Source organism: Ochotona curzoniae, unplaced genomic scaffold (genome assembly GCF_017591425.1).
Source record: "Ochotona curzoniae isolate NIBS_2020 unplaced genomic scaffold, NIBS_Ocur_1.0 scaffold_4505, whole genome shotgun sequence".
NCBI lineage: Eukaryota > Metazoa > Chordata > Mammalia > Lagomorpha > Ochotonidae > Ochotona > Ochotona curzoniae.
The window spans coordinates 39210097-39233803 of record NW_024467118.1 but is presented as its reverse complement, the minus strand read 5'-3'; the positions used below and the strand labels follow the sequence as shown (position 1 = coordinate 39233803).

At 36.1% G+C, this 23707-nt stretch overlaps 1 protein-coding gene and 1 long non-coding RNA gene across 2 annotated transcripts in view; one reads left to right on the top strand and one right to left on the bottom strand.

Moving 5' to 3' along the window:
- Positions 1 to 23707, bottom strand: part of GALNTL6 (polypeptide N-acetylgalactosaminyltransferase like 6) — a 726107-nt gene that overhangs the window by 204975 nt on the left and 497425 nt on the right. The window lies entirely within an intron of this gene.
- The window catches only part of LOC121146413, a 399682-nt gene that overhangs the window by 153656 nt on the left and 222319 nt on the right, over positions 1 to 23707 (top strand). Inside the window, exon 4 of the long non-coding RNA XR_005882213.1 lies at positions 1794 to 1925. This is a non-coding gene — a long non-coding RNA (uncharacterized LOC121146413). The remainder of the gene's footprint in view (positions 1 to 1793; positions 1926 to 23707) is intronic.

The following is a 23707-nucleotide window of genomic DNA, read 5'->3' as shown; positions in this document are numbered from 1 at the left end:
GAGTGACTGCATGTCTCTGTCATTTTCGTTGTCCACCAACGATAGCATTGGGCTTTATACTTATTGCTCACTCATGTTTATTGACTAAATCAGTGAGATAATAGGATTGACTCAATTATTTTAAGTATGGAAGAGAAATTTTCCTTGCTACCGCATTTAGCATCTATCTCATGGCAAAAAAAAAAAAAGAAAAGAAAAAGGAAAACATGACTAATGTGAGTAAATTTCAACAGTTTTGGAGAGACTTTTGAATGGATGTTGTTAAAATGGAGTTTCATTTTTGCAAAACATGAGGTTTTTTTTTTTTTGTGCACTTTGATTGTGCACCTTGGTAATTCAACAGAAGGGTACTCTGTGAGGATATACTTCTCCAGTGATAAATTTTCACTTATTTTTCTACCAGCCCGTACTGAATCTTCTTGTAGATGCAGGCCCATTGCATTCACTGAAGTAGTAAGTCACAGCATTTTGGTTATTTCTGATCTGACACAAATAATACAAGTTGAAAGCCCAGTTTCATCCTTTGTAGACAGAATTGATATGCTCTTTATTCAAGCCCCTTCAGCTCTGATTTATTAACTATTTTTCAAGAACATAGGTGTAGGCTGCATGGTGTTGGGAAAGTAATGCTTTGGAGTGGTTCTGGGTGCTTCCAGCCTCATCAGTATGTAAATCATTCAGGAGAATACAAATGCCCCACTAGCAAAATAGTCAGAATGACATTTCCACCACTGCATATGGATGAAGCTATGGCCGATAAATCCCTTCTCCAAATATACTCTCTTCCTGCATTATTTATGGACTTTGAAAATGCAGGTTGACTCCTCAATAATTTCCTGGCACTTTTCTCTTCTCAGTGGAGTCTGTGAGCTGTAACCTGATCCTCAGATGGAATGCATTTATCCTTTTCTTGACAGCCAAATTGTTACTCTAGACTGGCAACAATTGCATTAAAAATATTTTCTTGAGGCATTATAATCATAGATGTTCAAAGGACAGCTGAAGGTTGGCGTGCCTTGTAGGCTTCATGTATCAAGAATGATATTTACTCTGCCTTTCATTTTTTCTGTTTAATTACAATTGGAATTTGGGATTTTAAAGGCATGTTGCATTATCTGGGTGTTTACATGAATATTGTCTTATTTAGTTGAAGTTCTTCCTTCAAGTCTCCTTTTCGTTTTCACTTTGGTTTGAATTATTGAAAATATTCACACAGGAGGTAAAATGAGTTAATCAAATTCAACGTAAGCTGCATTTTGTTTTCAAGGAGCCACAGAAGGAAAGGAGCTTTTTGCAACATTGACACACAGGGTATGGAATACTTCAAGGAAGAACAACACTGTAGAATCCCCATTTTACGTGGAAATTAGCACTTCTTTTTTTGCTTAGAACCTGAAAATTTCCTTGTAACAATTGTTTTAAAATAAACTCAAGAACTGAAAAATGTGTTTAAGCCAAAGAAAGGTTTAATGAGCTGTATAAGTAACAGAGCTTTGAAGAGCAGAGGCAAGAGAAGCTAAAGGAAAAATTATTGTCCTCTTCTTATAAAAAGTCTTTGTCATTCCATCTGCTCTGCCTTGGAATGAGCAGTGCTGCTTCTTCCCTCTCTGTGTTCCTCAGTGCTATTGTTGACAGCACCCAGAAAGTCCTTATCTCCCAGATTAGTTTTTCTTTTTCTCTGATGTTATTATTGGGCCAAAACTTTGAAATATGCACTTGAAATGTGGTGTTTTTCTCTCTTCTGCACAACAGTTATTATTTGTAAAAATTGTTATTATTATTATTTTTTACAGACATACATGCCAGGAAATTCTGAGTTTGAAAGTTATCCTCAACCTCTTGGCTTGACATGTTTTGCATGAGTATGGAAGGATGTCTGAAAACATCTTCTGCTCCCAGCTGAGTTGTGTGAGAAAACTGAACAGGTAAGATGAACATAACTAGATAGTGGGTCATCAGATAATAGTAAGACCAACTCCCAGTATCTATCTCTTTCAAAAGCCCCATCAGACATACAAAGTTTGTCACTCCACCTATTTTTCTAGTGCTAGTAGTATTTCATGCTGTGATCAGAGCTGAAATTGTGAGCTAATAATAGGACAAGCCACAAACAAATGCGAACATGATTGGACTTCTCCACTGTATGGACATCTATTAATAATAATTGACAAAATACCTGGTGCTGCGTTCCCTGTTAGTACTTTTCACTGATAATGAATAATATGTCAATGACTTGAGAACTACTGACTAAATAAGGATTCATATGGGTTATAAGTCGTTCTGATTCATACAATATTTTTCCTCCAAGAAATGTCATCCATTAGTATGAGGTGGCCAATCCAAATATAGAACTAAATATTTATTTTCTAAAATCTACCCAAAATTTCAAGTTACAGAAATATTTATGTTGGTCATTCTAAATTTTGGAAATACTGATTTTTAAGGTTAGTCTAGTTGCTAGTTTTGCCATCTATGGAATAGAAATGAATTTCTCTCTGTCCATATTGCTGATTTTGTTTTCCTTTTAATTGCGCTATTAGCATATGCTTCTGAATTGGAGTTGGCTTTCTATAATATACTGTAGAAAGCCCAGATGCTGTTTCCACAAATCAGTACTCAAGGGAATGACGGAAGTAACTCATTTCTGGATTGCTATTATGCTACTGTTCCAGAGAATGGTGACTTGTTCCCTGAGGACTATCTTTTTCTCAAATATATGTTCCGGAGTGAACAAAAACTATCTTCACACAGTTCTTCCTAAAATTCTCAATAATTCTTCCTCAGAGAGTGAACTTGTTGCAAGCTAATTACATAGGTCTTGTTGATTTAAGCCTTAGTATTCTGTATAGGACAAACTGTCTTTGCATACGTTTTTTGTATTAGAAATCCAATGAGCTTTTTTTCATGCCAAAATCCAACAAAGATACACCACACACACATATGAAACTACATGTTATATATATATATAGGAACAAGTATTCTCAACAAAGTATTTAAAAAACAGAATACAAATCTGCAGAAGAAAGATTTATATCACAATCAAGTGGGATTTCTCTTATCTTTGTAAGGGTGGAACAGCATTCATAAATCAATAAAAGTCATAAATCACATCCAAAGAGTGCAGAACAAGAACTGTGTGGTCTTCAGTACATGCAGAGAAAGCAATTGATATGATTCAACATCCCTTTATGAAGAAAGCCTCCACACTGTGGCTCCCTCGAATAATAAAGGCTGTATATTCCAAACCAACAGCCACTATTTTCTGATTGGGGAAAACTGAAGCTATTTCTCCTCCATTGTAGAACAAGACAAAAATGTCTGCTTTCTGCACTATTAGTCGGTTTAATAACTATATGTATTGCTAGAAGGAAACAGAGGGCACAAATGTTGGGGAAGACCTCAGCATTGGAAAGGACACAGTCAAAATATCCATGTTTGCAGATGACATGATGTTGCACATGGAAAAATTGAAACTACACTGGAAAGCTGTTAGAACTGGTAAATCATATAGTAGTAAAGTTCATGTTACAAAAAAAAAAATGAGTATCTTAAAACAGAAGTAAAGAACTTAGTAACATTCATAAAAATAAAATATTTAGGGAAAATTTAATTAAAAAGGTGTAATATTTGTACGATGATAATTAAAAAGTTACAAAATACTGATAAACCCTCAGACACACACACACACACACGATATTCCGTCCTCGTGGATTGGAAGAATTAGTGTTGTTGCAAATGTCTAAACCACCTAAAGCAATTTATAGTTTCCGTGCAGTCATTATCAAAGTGCCAGCGACATCACTTACAGAATTATGAAAGAAATCTTAGACATTGTATGGAGCTGAGTCTAAATTATCAAAGTGAAGGAAAAAATTCAAACTAGAGGCATCATATTACCTAACTTGTATACATAATATAAAGATCTATTAATTAAAGCACCATGGTGCTGGCATAAGATTATGCCATTGATCAATGGAAAGAATGGATAATTTAGAAATTAATTTATATACTTATGCAAATGACTTTAAAAAAATCGCAGATCACTAGTTAGAGAAAGGATACTCTCTTCAATAAATGATTCTGCCAAAACAGAATGAATGAATCAATCTATTTATTTATGTAAGAACATATATCCTACCTCTCATCATAATACGATAACTCTAGACCTAAATGTAAGACCTGAGACCATGAAGTACCTGGAAGAAAATCCGAGGTAAATACTTCAAGATATTGTCATAGGTGATGATTTTTTGGATAAAATCGCGAAAGCACAGTAAGCAAAAGTAAAAGTAGACAAATGGGAATACATGAAAGTCAGAAGCTTCTGAACAGCAAAGGGACGAATCAGTACAGGAAGAAACATCAACAGAACAGGGAAAGTTGTTTTCAAGCTACCTATCTGACAAAGCATTAATATCCAGAATTTATCAGCAACTCAAAAAAGGGCAACCACCAAAATAAGCCTAACCATTCCAGTTAAGAATTTGGCGAAGAAAGGAGACCACGGGGAATTGGAGTGCCTTTGGAAACCAAGAACTCTGAGGTCACTCACCCCGTTTGGACCTACCACATGGGATGGGAGAAATCCAAATCCTTCCTCGCAGGATCCAAGCTCATCGAACAACAGCCAGGCGCTCTGAGTGGTCCGCAGAAACAGAAGAACAGTAAACTTCCTTCGGGACTCAGGAGCGGAGTTTTTTCTGGTCCTTACTTAGTTCCAACTTTGGATCCCCACCCTCTCTTGCAGTGACCATCAGGGTCACTCTGGAGGCTGAATAATACCCTGTAGCCATTTTAAGGTGTATAGCAGCCGGTTCTGTATATAAACTAAAATTGAAATGTCAATGAAGTAGTCACAGGATGTATTTAAGAACTTGCATTTTAAAAAACATATTGGTTACTCAATACCGTGTCAATTAATTCCATAATGTTGTAAATTGTTGTTGATGTTATGTTGGGGCTTTTAATTGATCGGGATGATATTCTGCCAGCTCTGCCTTCAGACCAGAGATGGTCTCCCCAAGAAACTGTTAATCTCGACAATAAGATGCTGGAATCTATGCTTGGTATATGTTTGCAAAGAAAGAATCTTGACTGAATTTGAAATGTAATACAGCAACAAGGTGGAGGAATCTACCACGGGGGGAGGGTTTGGGAAGGGGTTGTGGGAATCCCAGGACCTATAAAACTGTGTCACATAATGCAATGTAATAAAAAAAAAAAGAATTTGGCAAAGAACTGCAATAGACAATTCTTAAAGGAAGAAATACAAATAGACAACTAACAACAAAATATTAGACATGACTAGCCATCAAGGACATGCAAACCCAAACCACAATTATCCACAATCATCCCTGACCGGAAATGCTGTTACAGCCAGAATGTGGAGAAAGGGGGACTCTTGCACACTGTTTGTGGGAGTGTCAGTTATTGCAGCTGCCATGAAAAATGTTATAGAGATTTCTTTTTCACATGATCTATCAATCCCATTACTGGGTTAATGCCCCAAAGATTGTATCAGAGATAACTGCACCACTGTGTGTATGGCAGCACTGTCCACAAAAGGAAAAATATGGAATCAACTGGCATATTCATCCTTAGATGAAAGGATAAAGAAAATGTGATATGTGACTATATGCATGAAATATTCAGCTATGAAGAGAATGAAAATATACTTTCTACATCAATACTGATGCAACTTCATGTTGAATGAAATAAGTCACATGCAGGAAAACAAATATTATAAATGTTCTCCTTTGTATATGAGAGCTAAAATTAAAAAATAAACAAGAAATTAAGAACAACAAAAAATGCCTAAATCTATATTTTCCATTACAGTGACATCAAATTTTGTTTTGTACTTTTGCCAAGTCAATTGTTAAGAATGATATATTGGGCCCGGAGCAGTAGCCTAATAGCTAAAATTCTCATCTTGCAAGTTTTGGGATTCCACCTGGGCGCCGGGTCATGTCCTGGCTGCTCCACTTCCCTTCCAGATCCCTGCTTGTGGCTTAAAACCTTTGGAGTCTGCATCCATATGGGAGACCTGGAACAAACTCCTGGCTCCTGGTTTCACATCAGCACAGCACTGGCCATTGTGGCCACTTGGGGAGTGAACCAGCTGATGGAAGATCTTTCTCTCTGTCTCTCCTCTTCTCTGATAATCTGACTTTCCAATAAAAATAAAGAAATCTTTAAAAAAGTGATATAGTTCTATAGTTTAATGATCTGTGGCTATTTTAAATTTATTATACACATTGGAGTAAGAGCTGTGGCCGAGTTCGTTTAGCTGCCAGCTGCAGTACCAGCATCCCATAGTGTGCTGGCTTTGGTCTGCTGCTCCACTTATAATCCAGATCTATGCGGATGCATTTAACAGGAAAGTGGAGGAGAAAGCCTAAGTGTTTGGGTCCCTGAACCCAAGTGGGAAACCTGCGTGGGGTGTCTGGCTCCTGGATTCGCCTGATCAGCCCTGGCTGCTGCAACGAGCCATTTGAGGAGCATACCAGTGGATGGAGGATCTTTGTTTTTCCCTCTTTCTCTGTAACTCATTCCAATAAGTAAATAAATCTTTGAAAATGTACTATATATCATCGAAATAGTCATCTTTTCATGTGATTATTGCTCATAACTAATGTCTGTACTCCTGCCCAATTATGATATTGTTACTTGTTGAACACTTTATTTACTAGAGTATTAGGCCATTGAGTATAATGTAAATTAAAAATGTTATCTCCAAAACCGAGGAGCAAGCATACACAAAGCAAGCAGGAAAGAAGGATAGGGAAGAGGAGAAGGAACTAGACAGGGAGGGGCAGAGGGAGGGAGTCGAGAAGGGAGGATGACAGAGGTAGACGGAGGATGGAAGCATCGTGTTTTTAGAATTGTGTATTGGAACTACATTGAATCTGTTCTCTTTGTGCTAATGTCACCTTGAAATGAGAATGAAGAATTATGTCATAGTAATTGTCGTATGTTTACTGTGACCCTGAGAATCTCATGTAGTAATAAGTTTATTAAACAAGTAATTGAGCATTTATCAACTTTGATTATCCTTGAAAGTATAACTGAGTCATTGTATAAACTACACCATATTTATCTAATTTTTATGTTTGTTTCTTAAAACATGACTTAATTGGCACCTAGTAATTTATATATTCATGGGTATAATATGGAACATTTTAATACATGTTTATACTATGTAGCAATCAGATAAAAGCAATTTCAGTATCTATCACCTCAGACATATCCTTTCTTTGTATTGGGAACATTGAACATTTTCTCTATTAGGTATTTTGAATAACTCAGTTAATTATTATCAACCATAGTTACCCCACCATGCTATAGAACCTCCCACCCAGCTGCACTACTGTACCTCTCTGTTCCTCCTCTCCTACATCCTTCCCACGATCTGGCAACCACTACTTTTACTCTATTAGCTTCAAAATTTTAAGTCTTACATTTATATTTTCTTTAATCCATTTTGGATTGATTTTGAGATTTTTCTTTCTCTGGTTTATAGAGTTACTGCCTTTTACTTAAAAAATAAGATGGCATAAGCATATTAATTTGTTTTGCATTGTTTATTTGTTGTATGGTTGTGTGTGTGTGAGAAAGAGAGAGAGAGAGAGAGAGAACATCTTGCAAGCACCGGTTCCTTATCCCAAAGCCTGCAAAATGCAGGGCTGGGCCAGGATGAACGCAAGAGTGTGATTTTCCATCCAGTTAGCCTGTAATGGTGGAAAGGTCCTAAATATTTGAGCTGTCGTTTGTTGCCCTCTAGGATGCATCAGCAGAATGCTGGATTGGAAGTGGAGTAGCCAAACTCTAGTAACAGTTACAGATGTTCTATGCAGTGATTTGACTGGCAGTGTCACCATGTGTGCACCTGTTTGTTTTTATGTCAGTGTCACTGTGTTTTGGTTACTGTGGCTTTGTAGCAACAGTTGAAGTCAGAGTTTGCAATACCTCCAGGTTGTTCCTCTTGCTCAGGATTGCTTTGGTTATTTAAGGTCTTTTGAGGTTCCACACAAATTTTGTGCTTGTAATACATTTCTTTTATTATTAAAAGAATCATGCAATGAATATCATTATCTATCTGAATATTGTTATGTGTCTGGCCTTCACCTATTTTTCCGTCATATAAATTTCTGGTATTGAGAAATTATTAAGTGACTGAAAAACAGAGAAGCAGCATTTCCCAACTTTAAAATATATTCCCCAAACGATTTTTAAAACAGTACTAAAATTGAGTTTCTAACCTGAAGCTATACATTATTCTCCCCCCTGCCATTTTACATGGCAAAATAACCAACTTTCTTGAAAATGTTTTTCTTCAATTATTAGTAGCATTTTGTGTATTTGACTTGTTAGATATTTCCTTTTCCTTCTGAGTTTTTGTTAGCATGGATTTATATTTTAAAGTGTTGAAATACTGATCACAATTCCAAGGTCCTCATTTTTATTTTAGGGCTATATGAAGGAGTTTGTGCAACTATGTTTTGTACAGAAACAAAGTGGCTTATAGAAAGCTGCCACTACTTGATTCTAGTAGTTTGGTGGGATCACCATTCTGATTAAAAGCATTTGTCAAATACCAATGTTCAGTGCTAAATGAGCTCAAAAGATAATTCTTTCACTCAGGGCATTTGAAAAATGGTGAATGTGAAAATTTTTAAAGATGCTATCAAGGTATTTGTCTGCTTGCTATGCTTTAACTATTTTAAGAAACCCTTAATGGAGAAATGGGAATTTGTAAAATATATTACACTGTAATGTTTTGATACTAGTTTCTTCATTTCGATCTTACTCTCTTACACAAGGAACCCAAGTGTCTGAAATAATTAAAAAGCTGAATAATTCTAAGTTTGAATTTAAAACAAGGACATTTTAATAAAAAAAAATTTCAGCCCTAGCTGAATATCTGGATCCCAGGCTCTGTGTTTCTTTTAGGTTACACTCCCAAGATAACTGATAAATGTAAATTTTGCTGGTGCATTTTCTCCGACTCTGTGGTTTTATTTTATTTTTAAAGTTCATGGCATATGAATGTGTTTACTCTATTTAGTTGGTAAGACTCTCAGCTATAAGAGTTCTTTTCCTTCCTTCTCCATGGTCCTCCCGTGTGTCCCTGAGTGTGCAGAAACCAGGAGTTTGTGTCTGCTAAGCGGTGACTGGCTAATGAGCTCCCCAGGGAATGGGAGGATTGTTCTTTTTTCTTTTTTTTTTTTAGCAGCAGTTATGTCACAGACAACAAATCACAGACTTGGAAGGTCTCTTTTGTTTTAAATTTTAGCAAAGTGGAAATGTTAAGATGTGGCATTCCTCTCGTGTCTTTTTTTTTTTGGTTGTTTTATTATTGCTATCTTCCATGATACGATTTTGTAGGTATAGGGATTCCACCTTCCTTGGTTTCTCCTGCCACCTTCCCCCATATTATCACAGTAGTATTTATCTTCTTTATGGGGACAGTCTGTTGTTCTGATGGTGAAATCCTCAAACTATTGATGGAAATCATAGATTGACACTACTTTCATCAAGTTATTTTGAGTGACTCTACTTTGTGAAGGGTAATTTTCACTCAGCCTGGCTTACCTTATGCTCGCAGAGCTAATTGTGGCTTTTTGAGCATTGCATATCATAATCCATCAGCGTTTAAATGTCACAAGATGAAATCTGAGTATTACAGGAAGAAAATTCCATAATTTGAATCAACTTGAAAGAAAGCTAATAGTGGGCAAACTAAAAAAAGAGAAGAAATAATTGACAAACAGTCTGACATTGGGAATTATGATGCTTAATGAACCAAACAAATTGTATACTAGTAAGTTCATATAGCATCATTATGTAAACGTAGCGCATGTATGCAGTGATCTTTTCATGGATATGTATATATTTATGTTTATAATGTTTGTGAGGGCACATATAACTATAAAAGTGTCCCAGAAACACATAAAATGTTTGTGATACTTTTTAACCTTGGAATGTTTTCTTGTTAATCCCCAAGCCCCTCTATGTAAGTGCAATAAAATGCTTACAACTGTTCTCAAAGACAAGCTAAACAGAAAAAGATACATAGGATGTAGAGTCTCAGAATTTAGTTTCAGTATGAGGAGCCAGATCACATTTGTGTTCAGTTATTTGTGTAGGAAACATCATCAGGATTAATATGAATGGAATGATTTTTATTCTATGTGCCAGATTTCTTGATGTTTTCTAATTAGTACATGGAAGTCATGATTTGCATGGAGTTTGCTCAAACGTAATGCTGCAGTCAATCGATGTTTCCATTTCATAGATGTATAGAGCTTGGACGTTGAGCTGAATATTATTTTATTAATTAAAATTAGGTTGTTGGTCCTGGACTGTGATAGAGAGGGTTGAACCATTGTTTGCAGAATGGATCCATCCACCTTGGGTTGTGTCCCAGCTGCTCCATTTCTGATTCAACTGCTTACTGATGCACCTGGGAGAGCAACAAGAGATGGCTCAATTGCTGGGACCCCTGCCACTTATCTGGGAAACATGGATGAAACTCCTGGTTCCTGGCTTTGGCCTGGCTCAGCCCTGGCCACTGTGGCCATCTGGGGAGTGAACAAGTTGATGGACGATCTCCATGACTATCTCTTACCTGTAATTATTTTAAATAAATAAATATAGCTTTAAAATACCAAAGACTAGGATAAGGACTAATAAAAAGAAGGGCATGAATTGTCTATTCTGGTGGAGAAAACGTGCCCTACTTCAAGTCCTAGGAAAATGAGAAATTTATTCTTTTTAAATAAGAATAATAGATTTCAAGACAATGCATGAAACATTACATTGATTAAATACGTGCCAAGGCCTGATACACAGCAGATTTATAATCAATAGAAATAATAATGAATTGATTTATGGTTATGGGTAACATAGACTGAGTAATTAATGAAGAAATAGGATGAAATAAAAACCTTTGAAAAAATTGTTTTTTACCAGTAAAACATCAATGTAAGTAAAGTCCTGTCTGTTAAGAATACCTTAAAAAAGTCATCTTAGTTCCAAAGACAGTTTTGCAGTGTATTTTAGATTATATCCAGATGAGAAAGGTTTTGCCTCAATATTTTGCATATGATCTGTAACACAAAGGGTGGAAAAAGAGAATTCAAACCTCTTTGTTTTTAGTTTGTGGAAACATTGAACAAACATCTTTCTTCTAAAGGAGGCATTGATTCCTTAATAATCATATAGTCTCATAGTTGAGTTTTCTAACACTGCCTAAAAGAGACTTTGGTAGCAACTTTTAAACCCATCGTGTTTTTTTTATATACCTGCAGTGGACACCCCACCAATAATTTGAATAAATTTGTCTAATTACTTTTTAGTTTCATAGTTGCAGTTTTAACAACTGAAGATTGTTAGCACTTGGAGCATATCATGGCCCTTTGCTATTGACTGCACCTCAGTTTGCTGAAGCTGTCTATTGTCCTTTCCATAATTCATAAACTCTGGAAGTAGGTGGCTGCAGTAGCTGAGCACAGGAATCACTGAGCCACCAGGATTCGGAGTGGTAACTCTCTGATTTTGTTACCTCATTTGTTTTGTCAATGAATGTAAAGCTTAATCATCATTGACAAGTAACACAAATGCTCATGTAGAATTTCGAAGTTATGATCCCACAGCTTTCTCATTTGTATTCAACTGAAGACAGATTTAAATATGCCCTGTATGTCACAATCTGAAAAACAAACTAAGCAACACTAATGTTTTGTATTTTGCAAAATGAAGATAATGAGGAAAATGTCATGAATATAATTAATGCAAGTATGTGAAAAATGCATCACAGAAAAAATACAGAATTTGAAGCATGTACAGTAAAGGTAGAAATGTACCAAATTTTACTCAGCTTAGGTTACATAAGCTGTGGTGTAGTTTCCAGAAGTCTTCTAAGTTGAAAATATAAAATGCTTTTATATGTTGCATTGAATTTTGACCTAGTAACTATCTGGAATTCAAAGATATGTAGACACATATATACATACACACATATACATATATATTTATCTATATTTAAATATATGTATATATTTAAAGGCTGTAGTTTCATTTGTTTATATCAAAATAAACATTTCTTAGGCTTTTATCTTCGTGCACCAATAAGTCACATTATACTTGGAAAATAAATTGTACATGAAAGACTCTACTTGTGAAATCAGTAGGGATTCCATTCCATGTGATGTGCCACCTTTCTTACTTTGCTTTTTCAGGAAACTTGGATTGAATGGCACTTAGCAACTGAACTTTGTTTTAATTTTTATTTTCAGTGTAGAAGCTTAATTAAAGCATTTGGTAAAATAGTCTTTTATATATCTCATACTTTGTGGTTTCACACTAAATCCTAAACTTCCTTGAAGACATCCTATATATACTTTTTTTAAAAAAAATTTCAAAACCAAAGAGACAGAGACCGATCCCATTCCATATTCTAGCTCATTCTTTGAATGCCCACTGTGGTCAGAGACCAGAGCATGGAGCCAGGAACTCAGTTCAAATCTCCTGGGTAAATGGTAGGGTACTAATTACCCAAGGCATCCCTGCTGCCTCTGGGTACACATTAACTGGAAGTTGAAGTTAAGAGTTGGTGGTGGGTATTGAATCCAGTTTTTCCAATGTGGGACATCTCAAGTGATGCCTTATTTTCTGGGTGAATGCATACCACATCAGTAACATCCTAAAATGATTTATTAGAATGTGAAGATGGGCAATACAGAATAACCTACAGTTAACTTTGTGTAATTAAAATAGCATTTGTAGGCAAGTTATGACAGTCAGGTCCAGTACAAGTCTAGCTATCATGAATTGTGGTTCTTTATAAAGTGTTGATGGACAATTGTTATTTCCTGTGTTCTGTAATGACACAAGGTATATTATACAGAGGAGGATAGGAATTAAAAAAAAAAGCCATCTTCTTCGTGAGTCCTTTTCCTTTCCCATATTGCAGGAGACTTTAGTTTTTTTCAAGTTTTTTTTAAGAATAGGAATCCTTGGGGTTTGTTTTGGATATTGATGCAGTTAGCTAGAATTGCTAAAGAATTTCAAATGGAACAACCTTCAAGACCATTTATTCTAGAAAAGTGTATCTTAATTTTCTATTTAGTGTTTAGATAGGACATATGTTCCATAATTAATAATGTATAAATATTTCGGAGGGTGCCAAGATAAAAATTTGTTTTATATTTTTCTCACTCTCTCTCTCATATTCATATATACTAGTTTAAATTAGTAGAGGAGTAAATATTCGGCAGAGCTAATAAGTCTCAGTTTTGGGGTGCCCATAGCCCATACTGGAATGTTTGTGTGTGAGCCCCAGCTCTGGTTCTGATTTTAGCTTCTTCCTAGAGGGCATCAATTCAGTTTTGGGCTTCTGGCTTCAGCCCAGCCCAGCCTGTTGTGGAATTTTGGGGAGTGAACCAGCGAATAGGAGATCTTTCTCTGTTCTTGCTGCATCTCAAATAAAATGAAAATTTAAAAATGAAAAATATAAAAAAGGAAGATCCACAATTGTTGATAATTAATTTCAGAGCTAAGTTATCTGAATATGAATAGCTGGACTATAAGAAACGTTAACAAATATTCTGAAATAATTGACTTATCCCTAAAATTTTAGCTTTAGAGTATATGACTTTGTCTAAAACTTACTTGAAAAACATTTTTTTTGTTATTAAACTTGAATGTGCTCACATGATAATAATCTTTCCTGCTTCAGTCAGTAAGACTTTGTTCTCTCCTTTTTCCTCTCTTTGTCTATGGTTCGCCATCTTCTCATTCCTCTTGGCATCATCATTGTAAAGGGCTATTTTTAAATCTTCACAGGCTTTTTTTTCCCCTGATCAACAAGTATAATTCATACACACACACACATATACATATATTTTAAAGATTCACTTATTTATTGGAAGCATTATAGAATGAGAGGGAGAGATGGAAAGAAAGTATTCTATCTTCTGGTGCATTTCCCAGATGGCTGCAATGGCCAGCACTGGACAAGGCTGAAAACAACAAACCAAGAGCATCATACGGTGTCTAAGAGCTTCATCTGGTCTCCCATGTGGGTGCCAGGGATCCAGATATTTGAGCCATTTTCTGTTGTGTTTTCCCAGGCCAGTGGTAGGGAGCTGGATTGGATGTGGAGCAGTCAGGAGATGAACTACACCAACATATCATTCTTTTGCAAAAGAATTTTACTTCAAACGAAATGTGGACTATTTTTGTTTACCTTCCCTGAATACTAAATTGATTAGCAAACTGGTTCAGACACTTATTCTTAAAAATTATACTATTTTGGTAAATTCTGAGAGTCCCAAATTATTTATTTTTTCTTTAAGATTTATGTATTTATGTATTTATTTATTTTTTATTTTTTTATTTATTATTAGTTCAAAAGTTAAATTTACAAAGAGAAGGAGAGACTGAGAGAAGGCATTTCCATCCTCTGGTTCACTACTCAAATGACCACAATGGCCAGAGCTGAGTCTATCTGAAGCCAGCAGCCAGGAGTTTCCATGTTTCACATGTGTGTGCAGGGTTCCAAGGCTTTATGCCATTCTCTACTGCATTCCCAGACCACAAGCAGGGAGATGGATGGGAAATTGAGCAGCTGGGACCTGAACAGGGTCCATGTGGGATCCTGGCACTTGCAGGGAGAGGGTTAGCCTGTTGAAAGCCATTGTATCAGGCCCAGCTCAATTATATTTTTTAGTGTGTTTTAAGTTGTGGTGATACCTCAGGAACTGTTTTGAAAAATAAATGGATAAACATAGCAATACTTTTCCTTACTGATTTTCATTTTTTTATATTAATTTTATAACATTTAGTTTTATTGACAAAGTCCACATTTCTTCAGATTTCTGGCTGCTGAGGATTAATTTTCTCAAGACAAAGAATGATTAATATGTACATTCTTATTAGTTTTCTAAGCAAATAGTGATTATACTTGCTTACCAAAAAAAAAAAAAAACCTGATGTATTATTTACAGCATCTGCAATAGAATTTTTGGCAAGTTCTCACTTGCAGAGTTTTGGCAAGAGCTACTGTGGGCTTTTATTTTTTCTAAAAATGAGTTGATACGGCTTACTTAGTGTAATTACTTATTCCTCTGAGGACTGCTACACAGCCCATTTATCCAATAATGCTAGTTTTCAACCTTGATTTTTTAATGAAAGAGTTCTTGTAGGGTCATGAGAAGTACGAGCACGTGTGACTTTGCACCTTCCCAGTGAAACTCATGCATAATAATTTACCGAGCTGAGGAGACAGTTGTTGGGAATGTCAATAGGCGTTGACAGACTGGAGGCGCTGTTACTACTGCCTGTCCTTGCTTCTTTTTGCAGCCATTCATAAAAGAGTAGAATGCACAGACAGTGGATCAAATGGAATGGCCATTTTGTTTCACTGAGCGACCATTGGCTGACAACGGGGCATAAAATGTGCTGTGAAGTCTGCAAATGAGGGTGTGACATATTAGGCATCTCTTCCTTGAATTAGTTGACATTTTTTTTTTTTTTTGGTACCTTGGGCTAGATACACAGTTATAAGAAAGTATAGCTGTGGATTCATTTTGTCTTTTGTGAACCTTGTACAATGACAGAGAAAAAGTAGAGGAATCATTGTTGGGATTTTTAGGATCAACATTTGTCCTATTAGGATATAACAAAATTTCCCTTTTGTCCTACTTTATGGGCACACTTATCCATTACTTCAACATAAACGTTTAACTTTTTTTTTTTTTTTAATTTTTATAAAATTTTATTTTGACATTCTTTACATAGTTAATTAGGGTAAGAAGGTTCAAGGGCTACATGAAAGTGGATAATACTAGTATGTTTTCCATATTGTTACCTTCATGTTTAAAGGGGGTTATTTAAGGGAGAAGGCCCACCCATTTTCCCACCCTCCCCAGATCCCGGATGTAGGGCATGCGCTGAGGTTCTTGCTCAAGTGGTTTTGATATTGCAACAGTTATGAATCGATAAACGTTTAACTTTGATCTTCATATCTCCTTGGCCTTTTTACTAAACACACTAAAAATATTACAGCTTATTTTATGATTTCAGTAATATTTGAAAGACTGAAGTCTCAACAACCACTGGAAAGTAATACTTTCTCAACCTTTTGTTTCAATTGTTAGTGGAGGTCTGTGCAACTTACATTTTTGTCACACATGTTTAAATGCTAAAATCTTATTATAAAATCAGATTCCATGATAACTCTTCGGCCAATTTGTTTCTTAACAAATTCATTATGTAGGATGCGTCTAAAGAATTGGGCAGTTTAAGTTCTGGCGTCATAAGCCTCCAGTTCTGACAGCAGCACTTCAAGGTTGTTTGCAATCTTTTTTAAAAGATTAATTATTGTAAGAGGACTCCTTTTTGGGAAGTGTATTTTAGAAACTAGGCTGCTTAGATAACACTGAAATTGCAGAGTCAAGTGAGACAATTTATTGCTACTAAACTTGCCCCACAGGAATGACTAAAGAATCTTCTTTTACCAGAAATGAAGATAGAAGATATTTTGCATCATGAAAGAAGGAAGAACAGAGAAAAGAGCCAAATAGGGTAACTAAAATATTTTTCTTCTCCTCTAAAGCTTTCTAAAATACATTAAATTTTTAAGAAAAGTAAAATATCTACTGTTATTTTCTTTTTCTTTTTTTTAAAAAAAGATTTTACTTATTTTTATTGGATAGTCATATATACAGAGAGGAGGAGAGACAGAGAGGAAGATCTTCCATCCGATGATTCACTCCCCAAGTGACCCCAATATCCAGAGCTGAGCCAATTCCAAGCCAGGAGATTCTTCCAGGTCTCCAACACAGGTGCATGGACCCAAGGCTTTGGGCCATGTTCCACTGCTTTCCCAGGCCACAAGCAGGGAGCTGGACGGGAAGTGGAGCTGCCAGGATTAGAACTGGCGCCCGTATGGAATCCTGGCACGTTCAAGGCGAGGACTTTAGTCATTAGACTACTGAGCCTGTCCCTACGGTCATTTTCAATGTGTTTTTTTTAACCCTAGTCCCTCTGTTTGGCTCAGGGTACATGGCAACGTGGGCGTTGCTGGCAGAAAATAATGATAGATACTATTAATAAGTTATTTGGATTAAACATTTTCAAAAAAATCCATCTTGTGACCAATATTCCGGCTCACTGGGTTTAGTTACTGTTTTTCAATCCTATGTTAGAGCATTATTCCAGTCTCAGCTATTCTGCTTTTACTCTATCATGCTGCTAATATGCCAGGGAAAGTGGGAAAATATCTGAATATTTTCCAAACACCCAGGGAAAGTGGGAAAATATCTGAATATTATCCAAACATCCAGACCGCAGCCAACTTTCTGGGAGACCAGGATGGAGTTGCTGAATTCAGGTTTCAGCCTGGTCCAGATCTAGCTATTATAGATGTTTTAAGGACAAATCAGCAGATGTAATATCTTTGTTTTTTTTTTTTTCTCTGCCTTTCCTCTTTCTGCACTGCTCTGCATTTAAAAGACATGAATGCATTTTTATCAAAACATGAAAAGAATTCATCTTGTGTTCATGAAAAAAATCATGCAATTAAAATGTACAAAAGCAGATACATTACAAAATATTCTGCCAGATCAAACAGATTGGTACTGGTACAGAAACAAAGATGACCAATGGGACAGAATAGAAACCCCAGAAGGGAGCCCACACAGGTACAGGCAGTTCATTTTTGACAAGAGAAATGAAGATAAACCAGTGTAAAAGGTTGATGTCAACAAATGCTATAACGACAGTTGATAGCAGCCTGTAGAAATAACAAGTAAGACTTGCACCTCTCGCCTTATTCAAAAATTAGCTGAAAATGGATTAAAGACCTAAACCTAGACCCAGGAACCATCAAACTATTAGAGGAAGGTATAGGAAGCACTCTGCAAGATTAGGAATTAGGAAAGCCTTCTTGGAAAAATTCCTAAAAGCACAGTCAAAACCAAAATAAACTAATGGGAGTACATTGAACTAAGAAGCTCTGTACCGCAAAGAAGAGATCAGCAAAGTGAAGAAGCAATCAATGGAATGGGAGAAAATCTGCATAGTATGTGACTGATAGGGGACTAATACATAAAATTCACAGATAATATTTTTTTCCCCTTCAAAATATTTTAGAGTACTACTGACGACCAGAAAGAGGCAGAAGTCTTCCTTACTTATTCTTTGGTATTTCTAACAGAATTTCCAAAGAAATCATGATGCCCCAGAAGCAATGGTTTTTAGCTTCCACTCTTCTTCCACTCTTCCCAAAGCAGCGTCATGATACCTTCCCTGCTTCCCTAAGTTTGGGCATCAGTTCCACAGGCCCCTTCAAGCTCCTAGATTATGATAACCCTAAGTTATGATTATCTTTCATCAGCTCCAAGGAGAGGAGAAAAAAATCAGCTTCTTGTATCTGTTATCTGGGTTATTTCATCTTCTGTATTATTTCTTAACATTTCCAATATTTGTATTACCAATGTCTTATGCTATTTCCTTCACTTCAAATATTGAACATGATTTTTGTTTTGCTGACTGGTTCTTGACTTCTGTGGAGGTAAAGACATTCATCCTATGAGGGGAAGATTTTTGTGGATGACAGCAAGTGCCAAAACTCAAAGAGAATCTCCTCAGAGATGGATCTGAGGAGCAGAAAGGAAGAGGTCAGAAACAAGTGGAGCTAGATCCTGTAGGATTATTATTATTATTATTAATGAATCTTAATATTTTTACTGGAAAGGCAGAAAGATTTTTCATTTTTTGATTTATTTCCCAATTGGCCACAATGGCAGAACTGAGTCGATCCGAAGCCAGGAACCAGGAAATTCTGGGTCACCCACATGGGTGCAGGGTCCCAAGGCTTTGGGTCATCCTCCACTGCTTTCCCAAGCCACAAGCAGGAGCTGGTTGGGAAGTGGAGCTGCTGAGGAGGCAAACCAGTGTCCATATGGGTTATGGTACATACCTGGTGAGGATTTAGCTGTTGAGCCATCATGTTGGGCCCAATCTTATGGTTTCTTCAGGCTCTGTAAAAAACTGATTTTTGTCAACAGTTAAGATGGAGATCCAGTGAAAATTAAAATGCTAGTCATGGTTTCAAGGCCTGTTTGTTGAACCGCTCTGCCTTGCTTGCCTGCTTGCTTTTTTCTTTATTTTACAGGCGTTTATTTCTTATTTCTGACTTTCTCCTTTTGTCTTCAACCTTTTCTCCATTGGGAGGCTTATTATACCAAAGTGTTTATTTTTTCAACTACAACTACACTCTAAGTTATGACTCCTCTGGTGCTTCTCAGCTGGATTGAAAGAAACTTCTGAGTATATAATAAAACTTTAAGAATTGAGTATTTTTCTTTCTGAAGGTTTTTTTTTGATAAAATAACAGATCTAAAATTAATTTTTGGATTGCAAGTGCTATCATTGAGTTTGTAAAGTTTTTTTTTTCTTCAAATATGACATATACACACTTATTTTGGAAAATTTACCTGAATTTTATAAAATTCTTATTTAGATACAGGAATTATTTTTTACAAAATGTTAAATTTTACAATTTCCTTTAGTGGGCTAAAAAAGTAAAAGAATCAACCCCTTCCCCACCCAAACAACTGAAACTGATGCCTAACTTAGTTTTTTTTCTTTTTTTTCCCTTATATTTCTTTTACTTATCTGAAAGGTAAACAGGCTAGGAAGAGAGGGAGAAACAGAAAGATCTTATTTTACTGGTTTACTTCCCAAATAATCACAGTGGCTAGGCCTGGGCTGGACCAGAATCAGGAGCCTGGAGTCCCTTCTGGGCGTCCCATGTGGTGACCAGTACATGGACCATGTGTTATCTTCCCGGGAGAATTAACAGGCAACTAATCTGGAAGCAGGGCACCTGATATTTGACCCAGCATTCTGAAATGGCAGTATTAATGGTGATTTATCCTCAACATGGTGACTATGCCTCAACATTGTTCTCTCTCCCCACTTTCTACACTATGGTGGTATCTTGAAAACAAGTACATTTTGAATCATGGTAAGGTTTAGGTTCTTAGGAAGCAAAGAGTTCTGAGACATCAGAGCCTGTTATACTTTACAAACCTGACTACAAAATGTAGTGTCTCAGGGTAAATATAGATGTTCCTTGAAATAAGATGCTATGTCCTAAAGTCTGTTGTAAATTGAAAATGCATCTAGCATACCTTCCATAGAAAATAACAGTTTACCAAACACTGTAGGATATTGGTATTTTTTCTCATGACTGGAGCTGTGACCATGGTCTCTGTCTAGTAGATTGAGTTACTGGTTCAAAAACATTATGAAAAAAGTTCATCATGTTTGATACACTAACAGATTTATCCTGTAAAGGACAATTAACACTGATGTCACAATTATAGAATACCAATGTAACTATTTTCATTACAAAATTGGAAATTATTATAAAACAATGATTGTGCTAATTTATTAGGTAAAAGCATGCAATATGGTTGTAAATTGAACTTATTTGTTTATTAGTGAGTGAACATTTTTTTCTGTTAATATTAAAGTAAGTCACTCTCTAGTTTGAATAATTAGTGTTCCTTGAGACTTGTCAGTTCTTGAAAAGACATGGTTAGAATAGACAGTAGCTGTATGTTGTCAACTGTATAAACATTTGCAAATTAATTTAGAAAAGTGAACTCAGCAATTATTACAAGTTATTTCTTAAAACAGTGAAATAATCAGATTTACATATGGGGGCATGTGAAACTTGGAGGAAGAGTCGTAAATTGCAGTGACACATAGTTATGCCAGAGAGATGAGAACTTTACTATTAGAACAGAAAAGAACTGTTGTTTAAATACTTTTAACTTCACTTTATATATACTTTGAAATTTTCCAATTTATCATGTTTTTAATTTGTATGTAGTGGAATTTCCTCTAATAGAATCATTAATATTTAATTACTGAAAGTTGATCTCATTTGACAAATTACTGTACCAAACAGATGTTGACAGAAATGCTAAAACGTTATCATTGATCAAGATGACCTGATGTTTGATTGCTTGACATACTGGTTAAAATCACAGCAGCAGATAGCATAGGGATATGCTCTAACAGATAAAAACTATTTTGTGTTGGTTTCTGAATGCTTGTTTTTTTATCATAGCTGAATCACACCTATAAGAAGTCACATGGTATGTAACAGACTATTAGTAAATACGCATTAGATTCAAACAATATAAGCTTCCATTTTTTTTTCACCTGTGGATATCAAGAATTTAAGTATTCACTTTTCTACTTCCTTTGATAATATATTCTTGATAGAATAGAATATTCTGATATAACAAAGCAATGGTAATCATAATTATGAATTTACAAATATTTCAGGTAGATCTATAAGGGATTTCATATGTATTTTAGTATAGCACTCAAGTATCCTAGGAAATAGATATTGCTACCATTCCTAATAGCTATGATCTAACAGAATAAGCATTTTGTTTTCTTATTCAGTGATGAATTTAACACATTTAGAATATTATGTGTCCTATACAAGACTAACAATAATGCTTAGGATCACTCAGTATTTTTCCACTGATGAGAAAAGTGGTATTTATTGTTCATAAACCCTATTAAACCTCCTTAAAGAAGAATTAAAGTTCTTTAAATATTTATCAAGTAACTATAAGCATATACCTAATCTTCCTACATCTGTTCCTAATCTTTTCCCACTTTCAACATTGACATTTATTTTAAACTGGGAATATAATCTCCCAGGTTTTGGCCTCAGTGGGGAACTTACTGTTGTTTGCTTGTAACCTTGACAATCTTTGATGAAAAGTAGCTCCACTGATACTGAAAACCCTCAGGATTTGTTGAGAATAAGATTCTTGTTGGATTTAGATAAGCAAATTGTATTTAGAGTTTAATTTAGGACTATCACTGTTTTTGCGGTTGTGCTAAAGGGGATTTGGATATCTAAAACTAGATTTGTAAAACTTCAGGTACAACAGAGTGAGCACAAAAGACTTAGATCTTGCAATTCCTGCCCACAATCGCCAGCACTGGACCTGTCTGAAACTTGGAGCCAGCAACTGCATCCTGGTCTCCCATGTAACTGGCGGAGGCCTGAAGTGCTTGGGCCTTTATCTGTTGCCTTCCCAGGCGCATGAGGGAGGCTGGATGAGCTGAAGAGCTGCTGATCTCTTCCTGGCACTCTGATGTGGGAAGATGGTGTTGCATGTGCAGGCTTGATGTAGTGTACCATGATACTGATCCCTGTTGGTTGGATTTTGTGTTGCTTGTGCTTCAAAAAATTACAAATGGTATTGTGGAAAATAAACTGTTGATTTGAAATAAGAGTGACAATATGGGTGGAGAAAGTTGATTGTTCAAACTGAGAATCATTTCTAAATAACATTGAGAATAACTGATATCATAGCTCTGATCAACAGTGTTCTGGGCTGGGGATTAGGAGGGGTACCATCCACCCATTTAGAGAGATAGTGCATTTTCTCACATGATATCTTATAATCTTAACCAAGGCACAATTTATCTCTTTAGTGTTTCAAATGTTTGCTTGTCCTGGCATTTTGCCAGACCCGGATTTCTGTTGGAAAAAAATATCTGTCCCTGTTCACAGCTGCTTTTGTAGTTTAAGAAATGGATATTTTTGGGAAGAAAATTTGTCAGACTGTTTACTTTCCACAAAAAGACTATTAAACCTGCCACTGATATCTAAAGTGAAAGAATTTTCTGCCATCAATATTACATGTTGGCAATGTAATAGAGAACTGGAGCATAATGGATTGTTACTCTGCATCTGCCAAAATATATGATTAAGGCAATGGATATTTAAGAACTCAGTACAACACATTGGCCACCCAGTCTTCAAAGTGTGTTAAAAATCCTTTCCTGTTGTCAAGTTAAATCCCGTGACCAGAAAAAACAGTCCTGTGTAAGCTTAGTTCCTAGAACAAATTTATTTTTCCTATTGGATTTTTTAAAGAGACATAGTTTTATTGGAAAGCCAGATATACAGAGAGTAGGAGAGACAGAGAGGAAAGATATTCCGTCCGCTGATTCACTCCCTAAGTGGCTGCAATGGCCGGAGCTGAGCCAATCCAGAGCCAGGAGCTTCTTCCAGGTCTCCTCGTGGGCGCGCGGTCCCAAAGCTTTGAGAGAGACATACTCAACTGCTTTCCCAGGCCAGAGGTATGGAGCTGGATGGGAAGCAGGGCCGCTGGGATTAAAACCAGCATGCATATGGGCTCCTGATGTGTGCAAGGTGAGGACTTTAGCTGCTAACTACTGTGCTGGGCCCATTTTTCCTATTAGTTTTTCTAAAAAATTGATAAAAACATTACTTTTGACTTAGTAAGTTCTGAGCTAAATATGTGAGACACGACATTTTAGTTTCCACATCAGGATTTCCTGTTACTGCATGAAGAAACAGAGTCTCATCAAGTTATATAAATTTTTAAAATGTTACATGGCTAGAAATTATGGTTGGCACTATTCCAGCCCAGTTCTGAGGTTGGAGGTCCTCTTTTTAATATTATTTTATTTAGGGACCCAGTGCAGTGGCTCAATTGGCTGATCCTCTACCTCCAAGTACCAGGATCTCTTACGAGCACAAGTTTGTGTCTCAGGTGTTCTACTATCCTCCAGATCCCTGCTTGTGGTCTGCAAAAGCAGTAGGGGATGGCCCAAAGCCTTGAGACCT